The sequence below is a fragment of the Bubalus bubalis genome, chromosome 12 (genome assembly GCF_019923935.1).
Source record: "Bubalus bubalis isolate 160015118507 breed Murrah chromosome 12, NDDB_SH_1, whole genome shotgun sequence".
NCBI classification, from domain to species: domain Eukaryota; kingdom Metazoa; phylum Chordata; class Mammalia; order Artiodactyla; family Bovidae; genus Bubalus; species Bubalus bubalis.
In genome coordinates this window covers 67,377,153-67,388,571 of record NC_059168.1, presented here as the reverse complement: position 1 = coordinate 67,388,571, position 11,419 = coordinate 67,377,153, and positions in this window count along the sequence as shown.

Genomic DNA, 11,419 nt, shown 5'->3' with positions numbered 1-11,419 from the left:
CCTAGGACTGAAGGGCTCCATATGTGTCTTTCACTTAGTACCAAGCTTTATTCTACATTTTTAAGTTTCAAAGAACAGCTTTTGGTTGGTTGGTTGGTGAATTGGTTTCCAATGCTGGCAGTTATTTCCTGAGACCCACTTTTCATCTGGATGTTTGTGGAGACATAAATGAAATAAGATAATGGAGCCTAAGGACTGAGCTGGGAAAATCACAGAGCTCCCTTATATGTAAACTTTCCTGTGAACTTCTAAAATATGTTACCTGAATGTGACCTGCATCAACATGCAGCCTTCAAAAAAAAAAAAAAAAAAATCTCTAAAGAGAGACCATAAGAAACTAGAGAGAGAAATCTTGGGTGGAAATGGATTATACCTACGAAATTTAAAATTCATGCTGTGAGGAAAACCTGCCTCTTGTTTCCTTTCCAAATCTGAGAAAATAACAGAGCTTTGATGAGCCTGACACCCACGAGAATTGGTAGTGGACTGAGTTCACAGGTATGGTGTTCAAAGAAAATTCAGGGATCCAAAGAACTCTGGTATAAGATGCATGAGTAAAACAAGAGTTCGCCTACTTTTTCTGAAGATTTATTTTAAGATCTGATTCATTTATCTTTAAATACACCTAATTTCACAGTGTGAAGTTCTTACGGTTTTTTCCTATTTCAAGTTAACCAAAAGCACAGTCTTCCTTACCTGTGACTCAGAGTGCTCTGGGGGAAACCCTTTCAGATGCATCACTCTCACTGAGATGCAGGAGTCAGAGCTTTCTGCAGAAGTGGATGGAGTTTACCTGTGGTGAGTCATCTCTGCCTTAATTGGAGCCAGAGCCAGAGTTAGAAGCTCCAGTTCCCACAGGGTGATCTCTGATTGCATTCATTCACCCTTTAATGACACTTTTACCAGCCCCGAGATGGGTTGGTGAGAGACCAGCCAGGAAGGAAGTGCCCTTATATTGTGCCCTAATCAAGATCCAAGGGGGAGGAGCCAGAGTAAGATCCAGGGGAAAGCCATGAGCTGATGGTTTAGACCTGTTTCTCTGGATTTGAAGGCAAAGATCTTTCCCCTTATGTTTCCTTATACTGAATTATGTCACCTTTCATGGAAGGAAACCAAGTACTTCTTCATAGCCCAGAGGTCCTAAAGGACTCCAAATATTCCCTTCAGAAGGCAGCCCAGTTTTCTAGGGCTGAGATTTGGGGCCAAAACCATTGCTGCGTGTGGAATTCTTAAAGTTAGGTATTGTGAAATTAGTAGTTTTATACAAGGACCAGATCTCCCATACCACATCCTGTTTTTGAGCAGTGCTTATTGACCCCAAGGACATATTTTATTTTTCACTCTAATGAAAGCTTTCATTATCTGGGAGGAACTGATCACAATTTTCTCTTAACCAAAATTAAATGTAAACTGTCAGCCTTTTTTCAGTTTATAGTGAATATCATTCAGTTTAAGTAAAATTCAAAGCAACTAAAACTACACATAAATTGATGAAAGCATGAAATCATGGCAATTTAAATCGAAATTTTGATTTGGGAAGTTGGAATTTACTAGATATAGTGGCCACAGAAGAACTCAGTAGCAGAAACTATTAGCAAAATTTGAAATGAACCAAAAATTGACTAATAAATTTCCATTGTAAAATGCTTATAGAAAAGACCAGATCCCAATGAACAGAATTACAATAAAATGGAAATACAATGCATAGGAAATTGATCCAAGAATTGAGTTGACTTAATAGAGTTGCTTTATAGAATTTCTTGATGAAAATTCATCAATATTAGCCCAATTAAAATATCTTTATTCAAAAACATTGGATAAGGGCCTTCCATGGTGGTTCAGTGGTTAAGAATCCACCTGCCAATGCAAGGGACAGTTTTGATTCCTGGTCCAGGAGAATTCCACATGCCACGGAGCAACTAAACCTATGGGCCACAAATATTGAGCCTATGCTCTAGAGCCGGTGAGCCGCAACTTCTGAGCCCACGTGCCACAGCTACTGAAGCCCATGCGCCTAGAGACCATGCTTTGCAACAAGAGAAGTCACTAAAAGGATAAGCATGTGCACCGCAGCTTGAGAGTAGCCCCTGCTAGAGGCAACAAGAGAAAGCCCGTGCAGCAGCAAAGACCTAGTGTAACCATAAATAAATAAATCTTTTAAAAACAAAAAGCATTAGATGAAACCACTACAGAGGTTCAAAATGTCCTGGGCCTACATAGGGGCTATCAAAGTGAAGTTGTCCAGATAGTCATTAGCTGTATGGATCAGGAGAGAAGTCTAGACTCCTGACAGTGAGTGGTAGTGGTATTTGAATGCCTGGATATAGATGAGATCAATGAAGGAGAATGTAGAGTAAGGAGAAGAGCACTTCTAACATCCTTTGGGAATATCTACATTTAAAGCATAAATGGGAAAAAAAATTCCATGAGAGAAACTGGGCCACAAATATAGGCAGAAAAACAGAAGGTGACACCAAGGTTATAGGAGGAAAACATTTCAAGGATAAGCAGAGGTGTTAAATGCCAGAGAGACGTAATGACAAAAATGCTTGTTGGATTTGTCCAGTAGGAGGCTATTGATCCTAGCAAGAGCAATTCTTGTAAAGTGGTGGGGACTGATTGCAGTGGGTTAAGAGTTCCAGAAAAGTAAACAATCCCATCAGAAAATGGGCCAAAGAACTAAACAGACATTTCTCCAAAGAAGACATACAGATGGCTAACAAACACATGAAAAGATACTCAACATCACTCATTATCAGAGAAATGCAAATCAAAACCACAATGAGGTACCATTTCATGCCAGTCAGAATGGCTGCGATCCAAAAGTCTACAAGCAATAAATGCTGGAGAGGATGTGGAGAAAAGGGAACCCTCTTACACTGTTGGCGGGAATGCAAACTAGTATAGCCACTATGGAGAATCGTGTGGAGATTCCTTAAAAATCTGGAAATAGAACTGCCTTATGACCCAGCAATCCCACTGCTGGGCATACACACCGAGGAAACCAGAATTGAAAGAGACACGTGTACCCCAATGTTCATCGCAGCACTGTTTATAATAGCCAGGACATGGAAGCAACTAGATGTCCATCAGCAGATGAATGGATAAGAAAGCTGTGGTACATATACACAATGGAGTATTACTCAGCCATTAAAAAGAATACATTTGAATCAGTTCTAATGAGGTGGATGAAACTGGAGCCTATTATACAGAGTGAAGTAAGCCAGAAAGAAAAACACCAATACAGTATACTAACACATATATATGGAATTTAGAAAGATGGTAACGACAACCCTGTATGTGAGACAGCAAAAGAGACACAGATGTATACAGCAGTCTTTTGGACTCTGTGGGAGAGGGAGGGGAGGGGATGATTTGGGAGAATGGCATTAAAACATGTATAATATCATATAAGAAATGAATCGCCAGTCCAGGTTTGATGCAGGATACAGGAAGCTTGGGGCTGGTGCACTGGGATGACCCAGAGGGATGGTATGGGGAGGGAGGTGGGGGGGGTGGTTCAGGATGGGGAACACGTGTACACCCGTGGCGGATGCATGCTGATGTATGGCAAAACCAATACAGTATTGTAAAGTAAAAAAAAGAAAAAAAAAAAAGTAAGCACGGTGTAAAGAACAAAAGATACATTTTAAAGAACGGGGGGTTTCATTTTATATAAGGACCTTCAATGATCCACAATTGAAGGACACAGTACAGCTGTATTACTCCTTCCCCCATAAAACATACCTGATCCCCAGTCTTTTTTTATAATTTTTTCTTAAAAGACCTATCTCTCTTAATAGCTTTCTCCATATCTTGTTATATCTAACTTGCATTCCAATATCATTGATATGGATGTGTTTTTTTCCCTCCAGTTCTCATATTAGTAATATCATCAAACAAATACTAGATGACATTTTTAGGGTAGAAAAGGAGAATTACCCTATAGTACCAGTGAATTAAAAAAACCAATAGTCACTGTGGTAGGCTAAATAATACCTCCCCACTCCCACAAAATGTCCATGTTCTAATCCCCAGAAATTGTGAATGATAACCTTACCTGGCAAAAGGGATTAAGCATATGCGATAAAGTTAAGGATCTCAAAATGGGGAGATTATCCTGGATTATGCAGGTGGGCCCAACATAATCAGAGGATTCTTTAATAGAGATGAAGGAGAAGTTAGAGAAGAAGGTGACGTGATGACAGAAACAAGGATTGAAGTGATACTTTGAAAATAGAGGAAGCCAAAGTATAGAGGTAGCCTCTAGATGGTTAAAAAAAAAAAAAAAAGATGGAAATAGTCTCCTCTCAGAGCCTCTAGAAGGAACCAGCCCTCCTGACTTTTTGTTGTTCAGTCGCTCAGTCGTGTCCAACTCTTTGTGACCCCATGTACTGCAGCCAGGCTTCCCTGTCCTTCACCATCTCCCAGATTGCTCAAACTTATGTCCCTTAAGTTGGTGATGCCATCCAACCCTCTCATCCTCTGTCGTCTTTCTCCTCCTGCCTTCAGTCTTTCCCAGCATCAGGGCCTTTTCTAATGAGTCGGCTCTTCACATCAGGTGGCCCAAGTATTGACTTTGGCCCAGTGAAAATGACTGTAAACGTCTGACTGCCCAGACTGTAAGAGAAAAGTTTGCTGTCTTAAGCCACTAAAGTGCGTAATAATTTGTAACAGCAGAAATGGGAAACCAGTCCAGACACTAAAATTATTCTCCAAAATTCTAAGAGAAATTAACAATAGTTCCTATAATAGTGACAAAAGACAATGGACACCGGGTGCTGAGGGATGGTGGTGAGGAACATGGGTTAAGACTGCTTAGGCTGGGACTTCCCTGACAGTCCAGGGGCCAAGACCCCACCTTCTGATGCATGGAGCACAGGTTCCATCCTGTTCAGGGTGTGGAACTAAGATCCCACATGCTGTGAGGTCTGGCCAAAAAAAAAAAAAAGACTGCTTAGGCTTGCATCTGGTCCTATCACTTCATGGCAAGTAGAAGGGGAAAAAATGGAAGAAGTGACAGGTTTTATCTGGGGGGCTCCAAAATCACTCTGGACAGGGACTGCAGCCATGAAATTAAAAAACACTTGCTCCTTGGAAGGAAAATTATGACAAACTTAAGCACCATATTAAAAAGCAGAGACATCACTTTGCCAACAAAGGTCCATATTGTCAAAGCTATGGTTTTTCCAGTAGTCATGAGAGTTGGACCATATAGAAGGCTGAATGCCAAAGAATAGGTGGTTTTGAATTGTGGTGCAGAAAAGACTCAAGAGTCCCCTTGGACTGCAAGGAAATCAAACCAATTCCAAAGGAAATCAACCTTGAATATTCATTGGAAGGACTGAAGCTGAAGCTCCAATACTTTGGCCACTTGATGCAAAGAGCCGACTCATTGGAAAAGATACTGATGATGCTGGGAAAGATTGAAGGCAAAAGGAAAGGGGGTGGCAGAGGAAGAGATGGTTAGAGACCATCACCAAGTCAATGGACATGAATTTGAGCAAACTCCAGGAAAGAAAACACCAAAGCAAAGATTCCCAGAAAACATATCTCACGAAAGGAGGTAGTGGAGGACAGAGGAGCCTGGAGTGCTGCAGTCCGTGGGTTTGCAAAAAATTGGACATGACTTTGCAACTGAACAACTCTGTCCATCACTTTCTAGTTGTATGGTCTGAAACATTACTGAGCTTCTAAGGGGCTCAGTCTCTTCATCTGTAAAATGGTGACATTAAATGTCCATGATCTAGATCATTACGAGGTGTGCTTAGAAAGGTGGCCCACTGTAAGTGCTCAATGTCAGTGATTTCCATTTGATTCACCAGCTGTAATGGCACGACCATGTGGTAATATCACAATTCCCTTTGAGATTGTGTTTTACCTAACAATTTTTAATATTGGCATTTATTTCAGATTTTGTACACAAAGCATAGTTGATGAACAATATTATGTGTTTCAGGTATATGGCAAAGTGATTGTTATACATACACATGTATATATTCTTTGTCAAATTCGTTTCCCATTTAGGTTATTACAGGGAAAAGATTTTTATTCACGTACTTACATGGGCATTAATAGAAAAATACAACTCAAGGAGGTGTTTAGAATTTGGAGCTTATACACTGTCTTAATCAGGTGTTGTTGCAAATAATCAATAAACAATCTAAAAAAGAATAGAAGAGAGTTTTATTCAAGCCAAACTAAAGATTATAGCTTGAGAAACCACCTCTGAGTAGCTCGGAGAATACTCTTCCAAAGAGGTAGGGGAGGCGCCAGTATATATATAATTTTTGACTAGAAAATATATACATCTTCACTGATCAAGCATCAGATCAGATCAGATCAGATCAGTCGCTCAGTCGTGTCTGACTTTTTGCGACCCCGTGAATCGTAGCACGCCAGGCCTCCCTGTCCATCACCAACTCCCGGAGTTCACTGAGACTCACGTCCATCAAGTCAAGTGATGCCATCCAGCCATCTCATCCTCTGTCATCCCCTTCTCCTCTTGCCCCCAATCCCTCCCAGCATCAGTCTTTTCCAATGAGTCAACTCTTCACATAGATGTTGATAAAACATTACCGCTAGTCACAAAGGACAGATACCTCAAATTAATGATTTTAGTGACTTTCTATATATGGGAAGATGCAAGAATCTAAGGTCATTTACATTCTTCCTGAGGTATGCATCTCAACTATCTGGGAGCCACCTTATTCAAAACATGGAATGCCTCACCATGTTTTGGTCCACACCCCCCTCAATTCCCTTCAGGGCTCCCACTGTGAGTCACAGCAGTGGGTTGTGACTTAGTCCTTTATGTAATAGACGGTGGGCAACATTCTTTGAATGGTTAAAGTATGTGTACAATGTATGGTTGACAAGTGATAAGACAGACTGTTTTAGTTAGCATAAAGTTCAAGCCAAATTATGTATAATCCAGAATAACCCCCATACTTCAGTATGTGAACATTTCTTCCATCAAAGGGAAGGGCAAGGGGAAGGAGAAGGGGAGAAGGAGACCTATGGGAATACAAATGATTTTTTAGGAAAAGACAAATAGGTTTTTCAGAGAATAGAGATAAGATAGTTTTGTGAGAATGTCTGCTTTGGTGTTTTCTTATTCCTAAGCCAAATTCCCCTCTTCAGTGATAGGAGTCCATCTTTCCTGGTTGCTAGACTACTGGGGAGAGGATTTATAACAGCTGAATTCTTTTGTGAGGCTCTATTTTTAGGTAGATAAGGGAAGTTCAAAACAAAGTTCCTGAAGTAGTATATTCTGGACGCCTTCAACAGAAAGAGATAAGTATGTGAGATTGGGCAAGGCTCTAATAGTTTAGAAAGTCCATTTCCACCACCACCTTTTCTCTGCAAAGTAAAATCTGCCAAGAATGAGGAGGAAATGGATATCTTTAGAGTAGCTAGTAAAGAGAATGGTTAAAATATATATACATATAACTAGTATTTTGAATAGAAATGAGTTCACTAAGATAACTGTGTTTGAACTCAACTGTGTCTGACTTTTTGCGACCCCATGGACTGTAGTTTGCCAGGCTTCTCTGTCCATGGGATCTCCCAGGTAAGAATTCTGAAGTGGGTTGCCATTCCCTTCTCCAGGGGATCTTTCCAACCCAGGGATGGAACCCATGTCTTCTGCACTGCAGCTGGATTCTTTACTGCCTGAGCCATCAGGGATTCTTGCCTGGAGAATCCCATGGACAGAGGAGCCTGGCAGGCTACAGTCCATTGGGTTGCAAAGAGTCGGACACGACTGAGCAACTAACACACACACCTAAATTGAAGTTTGTCAATTAATCACACACAAAAAAGGGAAAGAGTACCAGGAATGAGGTCCCCCAAAGTGCTTAAGAGGCAGGCAGATGAAACCCTGCAAAGGAGAAGGAGGAGTAATCATGAAAGTACTAGGCACAATTGGCAGTAGTAGAGCCAGGGAAACTAAGGAATGAGATTATTAAAGGAAGGAGAGACCCTCAGCATTTGATGTTCTGGAGGTCAAGAAAGGTAAAAATGAAGAAAAATCCTTCAAACTCAGCAACATGGATGATGGGGGTGCTCTTGACTAGAGCAGGTCCCCTCCCTGCACCAGTGGGACACAGAGGCTGCTTTTGGTGGTTTTGATCTCAGGGTGCCTCAGCCTCCCGCAGATTGAAGCAGGATTTCAGTTTCCATCCAGAGGTTGAGGTCAGGCCGTGTCAGTGACAGTGCTGAATCCCAGACTCTAGACCGCCAGGAACAGCGGCCAGGGACAGTGCCTGGCCTGTCACTGTGTGGCAGTGAAATTCCACATCAAGATGGAAAGCAGTAAGTAAAGTGTTTATTAGGAGGAAAAAAAGAGTACATGTGTATAGACACATGGGTGGGCTCAGAGAGAGAGAGTCGCACCCTCCTGGTAGTTTGAATCACTTGTATGGGGCATTTCTTCCGGGTTTCCTTTGGCCAGTTTGAGGAGTGGGAGGTGAGAAACTAGAGACTACAACTGTAGGCAACTCTTACATCAGTCGACTTTGCAAGAGGAAAAAGTCGTTTGAAGGCGGTTTGGGGCAAGGCAGGATTTTTCTTGTAGGAAGGAGTAGATAAAAGACGGAGAAGTTGAAGGTGAGGGAAAAGATGGTTCCTAACTGGGGTATGTGGAGAAGGCAATGGCACCCCACTCCAGTACTCTTGCCTGGAAAATCCCATGGACGGAGGAGCCTGGTAGGCTGCAGCCCATGAGGTCACTAAGAGTCGGACACGACTGAGCGACTTCATTTTCACTTTTCACTTTCATGCATTAGAGAAGGAAATGGCAACCCACTCCAGTGTTCTTGCCTGGAGAATCCCAGGGACAGAGGAGCCTGGTAGGAGGCCGTCTATGGGGTCGCACAGAGTCGGACACGACTGAAGTGACTTAGCAGCAGCAACTGGGGTATGTTCTTGGGCGGAGAAGCCACGTTGCACACTTGATTCAAGGTCTAGAAGACAGTAAAGGGTCAAGCTGTGGATGACACTGAAGTCTAAAACGGGTCAGAAAAAGATGAAGCCAATATACAGCCTTGAGTATGTAAACTGCACTCAGTTTGTTCAGCCCTAGACCAGCTGTAGTCTGAAGCCCCACCCACTCCCTTCAATGCCTCCCCTTGGATGCGGTCTCAACCTGTCCGACAACAGGTGTGTTGTGTCCATTCCAAAAACCAAGGGGAAAAGTGAAAGTATTAGTCACTCAGGCAGTCTCCTACTCGTTGCCATACACGGTATATATTCTAGAGCAGTACCTCTCAAAGGTAGCTTGCATCAGAATCACCTGGAGGGTTTGTTAAAACCAATTACTGGATCCCACCTCCCGAGACTGCGGTTCAGTAGTTCTAATGTGCAGTCTGATAATGAACATTTCCCACTCATTCCCATGAGGTTTTTGCCCCTAGTCCACACTTTGAGAACTGCTGTCCTAGAAGAAACTGTATACCCCAATAAGATTCTGGAAAATAGATAATAAACTTTGTACTGTGCTCTGCAAACTAGTCAGTACTCATGTTTATATAGTAGAAGGCAGCTCCGCACTAAAGTGAGTCTCTGTGCGTGCTGAATCCACAAGCCCAGCCTTATCCAGAGCCATACTGGCCTCACAGAAGGAAGGCAGGCAGCTAGCTGGCTGGAGGAAGGCAAGAATCTTCTCAGAGGATGCTACAGGGTGACTTCTGAGCTGGGGCCGGATGGCGAGAAGGATTTTACTGGAGGTAATGGGCAGGGTTAGGGATGGGGAACAGCATTCTGCTCTGCAGAATCAGGTAGTGCAAAGGCAGCACCCATCAAGTGGGAAAAGAAATGTACGGTTCCGCGCATGCATGCAGAGTCCCTTGTGCTTACCTGACACCTATGCAGGCATCGTAAGAATTTCTACCTGCCCCCCAGCCCCCGCCCCTCCCCCCCGTTGCCCAACCTTATGAAGTAGATAAGTAATGGTTTCAAATTCATTCAAAAAAACAAAGACCATGGCATCCGGTCCCATCACTTCATGGCAAATAGACGGGGAAACAATGGAAACAGTAACAGACTTGATTTTGGGGGGCTTCAAAATCACTGCAGATGGTGTTGAGTGCAGTCATGAAACCAAAAGATGCTTGCTCCTTGGAAGAAAATCTATGACCGACCTCAGTTCAGTTCAGTTCAGTCACTCAGTCATGTCCCACTCTTTGTGACCCCATGGACTGCAGCATGCCAGGCCTCCCTGTCCATTACCAACTCCTGGAGTTTACCCAACTCCGGGTGTCCATTGAGTCGGTGATGCCATCCAACCATCTCATCCTCTGTCATCCCCTTTTCCTCCTGCCTTCAATCTTTCCCAGCTTCAGGGCCTTTTCCAATGAGTCAGTTCTTCCCATCAGGTGGCCGAAGTTTTGGAGTTTCAGCTTCAGCATCAGTTCTTCCAATGAATATTCAAGACTGATTTCCTTTAGGATGGGCTGGTGGGATCTCCTTGCAGTCCAAGGGACTCTCGAGAGTCTTCTCCAACACCACAGTTCAAAAGCATCAATTCTTCAGTGCTCAGCTTTCTTTATAGCCTAGCTCTCACATTCATACATGACTACTGGGAAAACCATAGCTTTGACTAGACGGACCTTTGTCGGCAAAGTAATGTCTCTGCTTTTTAATATGCTGTCTAGATTGGTCATAACTTTTCTCCCAAGGAGCAAGCGTCTTTTAATTTCATAGCTGCATCACCATCTGCAGTGATTTTGGAGCCCAGAAAAATAAAGACTGTCACTGTTTCCATTGTTTCCCCACCTATTTGCCATGAAGTGATGGGACCAGATGCCATAATCTTAGTTTTCTGAGTGTTGAATCTTAAGCCAACTTTTTCACTCTCTTCTTTCACTTTCATCAAGAGGCTCTTTAGTTCTTCTTCACTTTCTGCCATAAGGATGGTGTCATGTGCATATCTGAGGTTATTGATATTTCTCCCAGCAATCTTGATTCCAGCTTGTGCTTCATCCAGCCCAGCGTTTCTCATGATAACCTAGACAGAATATTAAAAAGCAGAGACATTACTTTGCCCACAGAGGTCCGTCTAGTTGAAGCTATGGATTTTCTAGTAGTCGTGTATGGATGTGAGTTGGACCATAAAGAAAGTTGAGCGTGGAACAACTTATGCTTTTGAACTGGTGTTGGAGAAGGCTCTTGAGAGTCCCTTGGACCTCAAGGAGATCAAATCAGTCAACCTAAAGGAAATCAGTCCTGAATATTTATTGGAAGAACTGATGCTGAAGTTTAAACTCCAGTACTTTGGCTACCTGATGCGAAGAACTGACTCATTGGAAAGGACCCCAATGCTGGGAAAGATTGAAGGCAGGAGACCTGGTCGTCAGAGGATGAGATGGTCGGATGGCATCACTGACTCCATGGACATGAGTTTGAGCAAGCTCCGGGA